Source organism: Perca fluviatilis, chromosome 2, assembly GCF_010015445.1.
Source record: "Perca fluviatilis chromosome 2, GENO_Pfluv_1.0, whole genome shotgun sequence".
NCBI classification, from domain to species: domain Eukaryota; kingdom Metazoa; phylum Chordata; class Actinopteri; order Perciformes; family Percidae; genus Perca; species Perca fluviatilis.
In genome coordinates, this window is record NC_053113.1 from 9,225,997 (window position 1) to 9,238,358 (window position 12,362).

At 40.1% G+C, this 12,362-nt stretch overlaps 1 long non-coding RNA gene across 1 annotated transcript; it reads left to right on the forward strand.

Moving 5' to 3' along the window:
• The first annotated feature begins 3,700 nt into the window (after positions 1-3,700).
• LOC120544104 lies at positions 3,701-7,969 on the forward strand. Its single transcript, XR_005636455.1, has 4 exons — positions 3,701-3,801; positions 5,231-5,358; positions 6,537-6,632; positions 7,209-7,969. It is a non-coding gene; the product is annotated as an uncharacterized LOC120544104 (long non-coding RNA).
• Positions 7,970-12,362: the final 4,393 nt, after the last annotated feature.

The window sequence follows — 12,362 nt, forward strand, 5'->3', positions numbered from 1 at the left end:
AGCCCTTACCACTCGGTTTCGAGGGACAAGGGGTAAGACGAAGGGGTAGGGGTAAGATGAAGGCCTAGGGGTAAGACTAAGGGGTAGGGGTAAGACAAAGGGCTAGGGGTAAGACGAAGGTGTAGGGGTAAGATGAAGGGTTAGGGGTAAGATGGAGAAATGGGATTGACCCTAAGTCTGATCTCTGAGACAGACTCAACTTCTGAGAATCCCCGTGCTCCTTTGACATTTAGTCATGTAACAGAGATCATTTACAATTAACACATAAGCACCAGAAAGTAAGTAAAAAAAAACACTAAGAAAATGTGAATTTAAACAATGTGAATATTCTGTATTTACTGTACTCTAGTGATCAATAAAGTTAGGGGGAAAGTCACACTGACGACGGACTTAGATTAGACCTAGATTTTGGATTGGGACTGTCCAAAGATGGAGTAATTGTACAGTTTAGATTTCCCCCAAAAAATAGAGAATGGGAATAGAGAGTTGGAATGGATGCTATCACTTTATCTCTAAATCTCTCATCGTCCCAATTAGGAGCATATACTTTCCCCAGTATGACAGGTTTAAAATATAAAGGCCCTAATACAACAACATATCACCCTTGTGAATCCTCAATTACCTTAGTTGGGTTAAAAGGAACTTTTTTATGTATCAGGATAGCCACCCCCCTAGACCTAGGAGTAAATCCTGAATGAAATTATTGGCCTACCCATGTTTGCCTTAATCTGAGCTGATCTTTCACCAATAAGTGAGTTTAAGAACTACGTGATCTACGAGAGTCCAAACATCTGTCAGTTTACATCAGTATCAAAGTGCTGTACATTTTACAAGCTAAGTAAAGAGAGTATGCTTTTATCAATTAACAGCAGAGTACCTAGTTATCATGCAGTCTAGGTCGATTCCTCTGAGCTCACATTAAGTCCATCACCTCCCTTCACTCGATGGACACACAGACACACACACACACACAGACAGACATGAATGAAGAAAAGAAAGCTGTTAATGCAGATACTCTGTCTAACCACTGGGAGGTGCTGTGGTGTGTTTACAAATTAACTGTTAATTATTACACTCATTAAGTAAGTAAGTAAGTAAGTAAATTTTATTTATATAGCACATTTAAACATAGCGGAGCTATCCAAAGTGCTGAACAGGGTAAAAGCAAAAACAAATAAAACAGTAAAACAGCCAACAAGACAAAAGACAGCATCAGAAAACAATTTAAAATGCCAGGGAATACAGATATGTTTTCAATTTAGATTTAAAAATTGAAATTGTAGGTGCAAGACGGATTAAAGAGTCTCCAATCTCTTGTTTCAATTCAATTCAATTCAATTTTATTTATAGTATCAAATCATAACAAAAGTTATCTCTAGACACTTTCCAAAACCCCAACAATTACAGTAATTCCCTCAAGAGCAAGCATTAGCAGTGGCTATCGCGACAGTGGCAAGGAAAAACTCCCTTTTAGGAAGAAACCTCGGCAGACCCAGACTCTTGGTAGGCGGTGTCTGACGGGCCGGTTGGGGGTGTGATGAACAGTGGCGATAATAGTCACATTAAAGGTCACAGTGACGTCGAGGTTACGCGTAGAAGTTCATGTCATAGCAGGGCACATCGTGTCATACTGAGTAGTGCAGTCCCCTATACCGGATCCAGACTACTCTGTGCATAGGAACATCACAGCAGGGCGTTGCGGGATGAAACGTGGCGCTGCAGAGCATGGGTGGATGCAGCAGGATGCAGCAGGATGCAGCAGGATGCGGACGGGATTTGCAGAGAATCACAGAGCATACACTCAAAAAAATAATTCAAGGGACTTGTAAATGTAAGAGTTACAAAAAGGTATTCTTGCTTAAAAAAAATACTGACCTTCATTATGATGAGCATTTGGGTTAACTGTATCAAAATCCATGAGTGAATCTCAAACAGCAATCTTTGTGTAAAATATACATGTAGTAAGTAAGTTTATTTAATAAAAAGAAATGATGACTTGACTGACCGATTACATTGTTTGGATATTTGTAATAATTACTGTATGTTTCAACAACATTTTTAAGAATACACTATGAATAGCAATTAGTTTTAAGAACTACAATTATTAGACAACTCAACTTAATATTTTTGGGGACTTTACTAAACAACTTAAAAAAGCGAGTAAGTTAGTTGGACGTGACGTCATTTCCTAACGGTTCTGGCTCAGAGAGCCGACACCAGGGATGTGGCAGCTGGCTACTCTACCCGTCTTACGGACTCCACCGACAATACCTCAAGTAAGTAACATTTAACACAATAATAAGTTACATATATCTCAGTTACAGAAGCAGCATGAAATCCCCAATCGACCAACATTACTGTCACGTCGAGTCATTCTTTGCCAAAGCTAATTTGACTTGTTAGCACACTTTAGCTAGCTAGCTAGCTAGTTGAGTCTTAGCTATATATCTATGGTTGAGTCTGCACATACTATGCATTTTCTTCAGAAGGCTAGCTACGCCCAGCTTAGTACATAATTAGCCACATTATTATTACTTACAGTTTAACACTAGTCTCTAACTTGTATAACTACAACACATTTGCACCTTGTAGGTCTAGTTAAGTTGGAGGCAGGTCCGACAAAATATTTTTTACTTGCTCAAGTCACTTAATTGAACGGTGATGTTAGGGCCCTAGCTAGTTGTCGAGGCTAATGTTTCTTTTACTTTGACTTTCTTCAAAATCAGAGACAGGGTTATACCACAAAGACAGTGAAAGGCACTCCCCCCAGCGGTCAAAAGCGCGGAGGGGCCCGCGATAATTACCGGCAGACGCCGATGGCCGCTGCCGAACGGCGAATGCGGCCGCGGACTATGACGGGTCGGGCAGCATCAGTAGTTAAGGTGGGAGGCTTTTCTGTGGGAAATCCTGACGTAAATGTAGCGTTAATGAATTAGTCAGCCACGCATGTGGTGGAGTCGGGCGATTGTCACAATAAAAGCAGAACCTATTTAGTTCTATCCTGAAGCTCAGTGTCACAGGCTGTTGCGCACAGATCCCTCTCCTAAACCGCTACAAGGCATCTGTCTCCCACTTGTTCTCAATTTTTTTTATTAAATATGCTTTATTGCTATCACTGTTAGGTTAACCTTTCCAAAGTTTCAAGAATACAATATAATAAATTAAGTAACAATGTAATTAATATAATATATAATATAATAGAAGAAGAAATATTTGAATTTCAATAGGGCCTTCTTACTGTTACTGTATGTTTTTGCATTTGTTGGTCTTTCTCTCTTTGTACTGAAGGATAAGCTGGGCTCTGTCCTAATTTATATGACATGCTGATCTTTAAATCTCAGTCATAGAGGAAATCGTGCATTGCTCTGGCAGAACGGAGCAGTATTCATTAATTGGAATTGCAATTCATGACTCTTGTGGAAAGTTGTTCTTAAAATTCATATCCTAAATTCAAGAGTTGTTTTAATCCTTGGTAAATATAAAAAAAATGTTTTTCAGATGGAAAACAGCAGAAAAGAAAATATAAGGTAATTTACTATTTTTTTTTTTTTTTGTGGGTAAATGGGTTAATTGTCTGTAGTCTATCAACTTCTATGGCAATAAAGGTTTATATCTTTTTTTTGATGTATGCTTAACTTGACAGAGAAACTGGAGCGACAGGAAGGCGTGTGTGAAAGAGGGGAGGACACCAGCGAAGAACAGCAGGCCATATTTGAACTTAGGTCACAGCGTAAAGGACTGAGCCTCACAGGACACGATCCACTAGCTATCGAGGCTCCCTTGCTTTTATTCCTCTTTAAGGTAACAGCTCATGGGATGGCAGTGTAAGCAGCTCATTTGTCACATCATCAAAGGGTGGACTTATTAAACACTACCAACTGAAACAGAGATTTAAGGTCGTGGACATTTTCTTCCCTTGTATTCGGTGTGAACTGTCCATGTTCTTTTAAAACTTGGGGTGGCTTACATACACACAGATCAGTGGAAACTGAATCAGCAAGATGTCAAAGCTTTTAAATGTAAAATTTGGGACTTATGTTTTCCGAACTACCAAGGATAATTTTCAACACATTAACTCATCTGAAAGACTAGAAACAATAGAGTTTGTGTTTGATGGTTGTGAGTTCAAAACTAACATATGTTATGCTACACATACAAGCCGAAAGCACCAATCCTACTTATGTAAGGACTTAAAAGCTGATGTTATTGTAAAACTTCTGATTTCTACCAGTGTTCGACACCATGACAGCCAGTTTGCATTTGATGTGGAGTTGGATGCTACTGTAGATTTGGATTGTGAAAGTTATCAGTTCTTTCTTGCTTAAGTGAGAAAGCATTTATAACGTCTCTGATAAATGTAGAGATGACTTGGTGGAACAGCTTCAGTTTATCTGCACATCATCATCTCAGTATATTCCAAATTTAGTGAGACATTTTGACACAATAACTGCACTGTTGATGAAATGGTTGTCAGGGATTTTGTTGAAAATTTGTCTTTGCAATCCTCTAGTACAGTGGTTCCCAACCTGGGGTCCGGGCACCCCCAGGGGGGGTGGCAAAGATCACAGGGGGGGGGCACGAGTCTTTATTTGGTTTGAGGTTAAGGGAAAAAAAAAGAATTGCACATGTTAAACAAATTATGATAATACACTAGAATATTAGCCTGACAAGCCAGACTCACATCAAGGGTGTAGGGTCTGGGAACTCACGACTTGGCGGGCTCGATCCGAGGGGCGGGATAAACGGTTGTCTTTCAAATTCCCTCTGCACGTAATAGAATAGTGCTACAACCAGGCAGAGCAACGAGGAAGGTAGCGGAGCTAGTTGATAGATTAAACTTTTGCCCTATCCGGTCGGCAAAACTCTGAACACATCTTCCTTTTTTAAGAATGATTTTCTGTGCCATTCTTTGTATCCTTGTTTTTCCTGCCGCTACAGCATCACTATTTTATGAATGAAACATAAGTGCTGATAACTCCTCTGTATCAGAAAAGAAAGTAAGGCTCTATCTCGAGAGTTACCTCAACTTCGGTTTTGCGTGGGGGCTCAGCTTTTCTTAGACATGAATAGGGGGGGCGCCAAGGAAAAAAGGTTGGGAACCACTGCTCTAGTACAGCTCTTGGTCCTGATGGTCTTTTTTTTCTAAATATAAGAGGGAAATGTATTGTAACTTATGTGTTAAGCCAGTTAAATTATCACAATCTCTGTTTTTTTTTGTTTTTTTTTAAAGGTCAACGCAGAGTTTCAACAAATCACCACCATAAATCTTGAGGCAAAATTCATGTCAATTTTGGACCTTCATTCCCCTAAACTCCTTTCCAGAGAGAAACATCGTGCAGAAATGAATATTTCCTACAGGTATTTCAGTATACTCCTCTGTTTAGCTGCTGCTTTCCCCCACCTGGCTTGTCATGAAAGTGCTCATATTATGCTTCTTGGCTTTTCCCCCTTTTCCTTTATTTATTTATTTTTTTTCATGTTCAGGTTTACAAAGTGAAAAAGCCCAAAGTCCCCCCCCCCAAACGGAGTTACAATCTCCAACAGAAAACGCTGTTCACAAACTGCTCCAAACAGCTCTATTGTAGTCCAGCCTTTACTTCAGAGACAAACTGTCACTTTGTAACACACGTTGTAATGCTCGCCTAGCTGCTAGCATGGCACGCCCTCATACTCTGCTTCTGACTGGCTAGTAGTCCTTACCTAGGTACTGTCAGAGCACGCCCTCATACTCTGCTTCTGACTGGCTAGTAGTCCCTACCTAGGTACTGTCAGGGCACGCCCTCATACTCTGCTTCTGACTGGCTAGTAGTCCTTACCTAGGTACTCTCAGAGCACGCCCTCATACTCTGCTTCCGACTGGCTAGTAGTCCTCCTTACCTAGGTACTGTCAGGGCACGCCCTCATACTCTGCTTCTGACTGGCTAGTAGTCCCTACCTAGGTACTGTCAGGGCACGCCCTCATACTCTGCTTCTGACTGGCTAGTAGTCCCTACCTAGGTACTGTCAGGGCACACCCTCATACTCTGCTTCTGACTGGCTAGTAGTCCCTACCTAGGTACTGTCAGGGAACGCCCTCATACTCTGCTTCTGACTGGCTAGTAGTCCTTACATAGGTACTGTCAGGGAACGCCCTCATACTCTGCTTCTGACTGGCTAGTAGTCCTTACCTAGGTACTGTCAGGGCACGCCCTCATACTCTGCTTCTGACTGGCTAGTAGTCCTTACCTAGCTACTGAGCATGTGCGACTCCCAACAAAGATGGAACAGAAGTGAGATGTCTCACTCTGTATCAAAAACAGAGGGCTCAACACACAGGGTGAAAAGAGGAGCTGCAGCAATGTGCAGTACAAGAAAATATATGGTGTTTTTTGATAATTAAACCATATAAACTTATTCTGATATACCACTATTAAAAAACAATTAGAAATGACACCGGAAAAGAGCATAATATGAGCGCTTTAATATTTCTTCAGGCCATAATGTGCACTGAGTGAATAGGTATCTTGTCATTAAAGAATACATTTTCTCCTTAACAGAGTGGAATTTCCATTCAGAAAACCATAGAAGTCATCCGATCAATCATCAATGATCAATCATCAATCACCTTGGTGAAGATGATCAAAGAGTTTGAGGTGAGTCCAATATATGGATTTCAGGCTTCTCCCTACAATTAATGTGTAAAGTTGAAATTATTGCTTCTGCCATCACATCAGTGTATTTTCTTTGTTCTTTAACCAATGAAAGAACCCTTATTAAACTGTTGTGATTAGAAATACACAGCTATTATGTAGCTCTAGCTGTCCACTGAAAATTAGACATTACTGGTGTGCCTGATGTTGATTTTTGAAAGTGTAATCTAAATACTATAGAAAGCAAACTGAACCATAACTGTTTTTATTTTATACAGTTTAATGCCCATTTACCCTACTGCTGCACAGAGCGCTGGTCACTTGTTTATTCAAGCTTTATTTATATATTTGTATCGACCTAGATACTATTATTTGCATGTTTTTTTATTTACCAACATTTGAACAAATTAAGCATATAACAGAAATAATCAACCCAAAGTTAATTAAAAGAATACTCAACTTACTATACAATCTTTGTACAACTGATTGATTTAGTTGTTATGATAATGGATTTGTTCTATTTTGGTGACATCCTGCCTGCCTGTTCTAACCAGTTTCCTTTTACAATGTGATGCACAGGTGATGGCTGTGTACCTGTTCCGGAATAAAAGTGGACAGGTCAATGATGTTGGGATCGTCATTGAAGGTTCCATTGTACTCAACCATCTTGGGGATCTTAGCAGATCCTGTTGCTTCCTGCTAGCACTGACCCTATGCTTTGGATCTGAAATATCCCAAAACTCATGGAAGTGGATTCCGGAAACCTTTCAGCAAAGGTGCAAAGACTGAAACAATGTGGTCATATAGGTTGCTGAGAGGCAGCTGTTCAGATGAGAAAATATGTTTTATTTAATCAGACAATCTCCAGGTGTGGTCAGGCTCAAAGTGTTGGACAGATTTCAATTCTTATAACAAGAATGAATTTATTACGCTTTATTTTTCCATGTCTTTGGGTGTAAACACATTTACAACATAAGTTCCTTATGACTTGGCCATTTAGTTGTTTATTCCTTTTAAAACATTGCTCTGGGTTGTCCTTTTATATTCGAAGTAGATGTGTATAAAATCAGTGTCTCACCCTGCCTGCAGACTGTAATGTGTTGTGTAAATGTAGAATGCTAAAAGATGACTACAGTATTTTTTGAGTGTAAATGATTGATACCCGATGGCCGGAGTCAAGTTTTTGCATCTAACAGGTTCAGATTGTTATAAGTGTCTAGCGACATTGTGAATAGGATACCTTATGCACTTCTCACTTATTTGCGCTATACTTTGTCATTGATGTTGCTACTAGTGTTTCACATGTGCATGCATTGCAATCAAATAAAACGTTCATGTTTTGTGAGATCTTGGTCGTACTTAAATTTTTTTAGGTTAACATGTATTGACATCAAGTAGAAAACACCTATACAATGTATTAAATTGAGTAAAAGAAATAAGTCAGTACAACAAATATTTTAAATAAATCATAGGCAAGTAGTCAGTTATGTCATACTAATGGTTTCACTTGTATCTACTCACTTTCTTCTGTGCCTTCTGCTAATATTTTCTATATGGTTTACACAATCTTTCAATTATATTTACTTAATTCTATTTGGTAATTCTACTAAATCAATTCATTCAGACATGATTAAAAATATTACTAAAATCTACTCATTATTTATGGTTTGTTTTACTTGATTTCAAAGCTTTGTAATCTACTCAATATTTTTGAGTGTAAAAATGTTTCACTAATTAAATTAAGTAAAGTGCAGTATTTATAGAGTGTAGCTCTGCGAAGAAGAAACATAAGGACTCCGGGGAGTAAACTCCCCAGAGCTAGATTAGTAACAAGCAATTCTGGGACAGGATGCATACAGAAGTAACAAGTAGAGAAGAGAGAGCAGCTCAGTGTGTCATAGGAAGGAAACAGCCTCCCCTGCAGTCTAGAATTGTAATAGCATAACTAACTACGAGGAGAAGCAGGTGGGCCGGGTTAGGTGGACGCTGCAACTCCTCACTCCCTAACTATAAGCTTTGTCAAAGAGGAGGGTTTTCAGTTTACTCTTGAATGTGGCGACGGTGTCTGCCCCTCGAACCCAGACTGGAAGCTGGTTCCACAGAAGCGGAGCCTGATAGCTGAAGGCTCTGGCCCCCAGTCTACTTCCAGAGACTCTAGGAACCACGAGTAGCCCCGCATTCCGGGAGCGCAGTGCCCTAGTGGGACAATAAGGTACTAAGAGCTCTTCTAGGTATGATGGTGCTTGACCATTTAGAGCTTTGTAAGTCAGGAGGAGGATTTTAAATTCGATCCTAGACTTCACAGGAAGCCAATGCAGAGAAGCTAATACAGGAGAAATATGATCTCTTCTCTTAGTTCTCTCGTCAGAACATGTGCTGCAGCATTCTGGATCAGCTGGAGAGTCTTAAGGGACTTATTTGGACAACCTGATAATAAGGAATTGCAGTAATCTAATCTAGAAGTAACGAATGCATGGACTAGTTTTTCAGCATCATTCTGAGACAGGATATTCCTGATTTTGGCAATGTTACGAAGATGGAAAAAGGCTATTCTTGAGGTTTGTTTTAAATGGGCGTTGAAGGATATATCCTGATCAAAAATAACTCCCAAATTTCTGACCGCAGTGCTGGAGGCCAGGGCAATACCATCCAGAGTAGCTATATCTTTCAAACGAAGGTTCGCGGTCAGCGTTGGTCCTATCACAATAACTTCCGTTTTGTCTGAGTTTAACATCAGGAAGTTGTGGGTCATCCAGGATTTTATATCCTCAACACACGTTTGAAGTCTTGCTAACTGACCACTTTCATCTGGCTTAATTGACAGATATAATTGGGTATCGTCTGCGTAGCAGTGATAATTAATTGAGTGTTTCCTAATAATATGTCCTATAGGAAGCATATATAAGGAAAATAGAATTGGTCCAAGCACTGAGCCTTGAGGAACGCCATGGCCGCATTTGGCGTGCTTGGAGGGTTTATCGTTAATGTTAACAAATTGGGATCGCTCAGAGAAATAAGACTTAAACCATTTTAGTGCAGTTCCTTTAATTCCGACTAAGTGTTCTAATCTCTGTAACAGGATTGTATGATCAATAGTGTCAAATGCAGCACTAAGATCTAGTAAAACAAGAATGGAGACAAGTCCTTTTTCTGCAGCTGTTAGAAGGTCGTTAGTAATTTTCACCAGTGCCGTCTCTGTGCTATGATTCTTTCTAAATCCTGATTGAAAATCATCAAATAAACTGTTGCTATGTAGAAAATCACATAACTGATTAGCAACCACCTTCTCAAGGATCTTGGATAGAAAGGGAAGGTTAGATATAGGTCTATAGTTTGCTAAGACCTCAGGATCCAGGGTCGGTTTTTTCAGAAGAGGTTTTATCACAGCTATTTTAAATGACTGCGGTACATAACCTGTTAATAAGGACATATTGATCATATCTAGTAGTGAAGTGTTTACCACGGTAATGCGCTTCTTTGAGTAGCCTCGTTGGGATGGGGTCCAAGAGACAGGTAGATGGCTTAGCTGAGGATATCTTTAACATTAATTGTTGAAGGTCTATAGGATAAAAGCAGTTTAAGTATATGTCCGGATTAGTCGTTCGTTCTAGCGGTCCTGTATTTAAAGATGAACTGTTAGAAGTTGAGGGCAAAAGGTGATTAATTTTATCTCTAATTGTTATAATTTTATCATTGAAGAAGCTCATGAAGTCATCACTACTCAGAGCTAGAGGAATAGATGGCTCAGTAGAGCTATGACTGTCTGTCAGCCTGGCTACAGTGCTGAAAAGAAACCTTGGGTTGTTCTTATTTTCTTCTATTAGTGAAGAGTAATAGTCTGATCTGGCTTTTTCTAAGGCCTTCCCTATAGGTTTTGAGACTTTCTTGCCAATCCAGACGGGATTCTTCCACTTTGGTGGAGCGCCACTTACCCTCGAGGTTTGGCAAACTTGTTTCAATCTGCGGAGTTTGTTCGTTTACCCAAAGGAGCTTTTTTCCTTCGCTTCATCGTCTTCTTTTGAGAGGAGCCCACAGAGTCCAAGGTCGTCCGTAGGCAAGTCTCAGCACCGATCCACAAATGCATCAACCCGAGAGGGACTGAGGTTAACATAGAGGTCCTCTGTTATTCTAAGGCGACATAGAGTCAAATGCTGTTGTAATATCTTCCTTAAATTTAGCTATAGCCCTGTCAGATAGGCATCTCGTGTAGAAGCTATTATCTAGTTTAGTATGGTCAGGTAGCAAAAGCAATGTAATTAAAAAATGATCTGATAATACCAAATTCTGCGGAAATATTCTTAAGTCCTCAATTTCAATACCATATGCCAGCACAAGGTCGAGGGTGTGGTTAAAACAGTGGGCCGCTTTGTGCACAGTCTGACTGAAACCCACACGATTGAATCAAAAATTTTTCCTAAAATCACCTACAAGTATTTTTTAAAAATAGTAGTGTTTTTTTTTTCAACCACAACATTTTTTAAAAATCATACAATAAGTACTTTGTCTGATTTAAGGACTACACATGATAAAAACTCTGAGAATTCAGATAAAAATTCAGAATAACGGACCTGGAGCTCGGTAGACAACATCAAATATAATTGGCTGTTCTGATTTCCATGTTGGGTGTTGAAGATTAAGAACAAACTTTAAAAGAGTTATAATTCAGTTTGGGTTTAGGGTTAATTAACAGGCTTGAATCAAATATGGCTGCAACTCCCCCCCTCCGCGGAGCCTCTAGGAATTTGAGTATTAATATGACTGGGAGGAGTCGCTTCATTTAGACTAACATATTCTTCATGGCCCAGCCATGTTTCAGTAAGACAGAATAGATCAATTTGATTATCAGATATCAATTAATTTACTAGTACTGCTTTAGAAGACAGAGATCTGATATTTAGTAATCCACATCTAATTTTCGTCTCCTTTTCTATCATTGCAGTGGTAGTTTTAATTCCAATTAGGTTGTTAAGTATTGCCCCTCTATTCACCACTTTGTGTGGTCTGTTGTTGATTATAATTGGAATAGTACTAGTACTACATGTTACTGGAATAGTACTAGTACTACACGTTACTGGAATAACACTAGTACTACATGTTATCCTGCAGAAAACATTTTCAGATTCATCCACTTGTATAGTGCTATCAGGATCAATGCCTGGGGGACATGAATCTGTGATATTTTCAACATAATGTCAATACTTGCCTTTCAGTGTGGTCGTTATGTTGTCAGATAGCATCCTGGCTCCGTGTCGGTTTGGGTGGAGACCATCAAGCTTCAGCAGGTTGAGCATCTCCCAGAACAGGTTGAAGTTGTCGACATAGGGAATGCTCAGGGAAGTGAAGAGTGGTTCCAGCCAGGTGTGGAGCCCGAACAGTCTGGACCATCTCTCCGCACCCTTCCTGTATGTAGGTAGAGGCCCAGAGATGACAATCCGCTTACCTGTACCCATCAGGGTGGAGAGGAGAGTGGTGAAGTCTTCCTGGAGTGCTATCGACCGTCTCGCTCTGATGTCGTTTGTGCCCACATGCACGATGACGTTGTCGACCTTGGCGTGGCGGGCGAGGATGCCGGGAAGTTTGTGCTGGATGTCACGGACCTTGGCACCGGGGAAGCAGTAGACCTTAGAGGGATCGCTAGGTAAAGGGGGAATGTGGAGGTCCCTTACCATGGAGCTTCCGATGATCAGCGTGGAGGTTGATGAGTCCGAGGGGGGAGAGTCCGCCCTCAGTGGG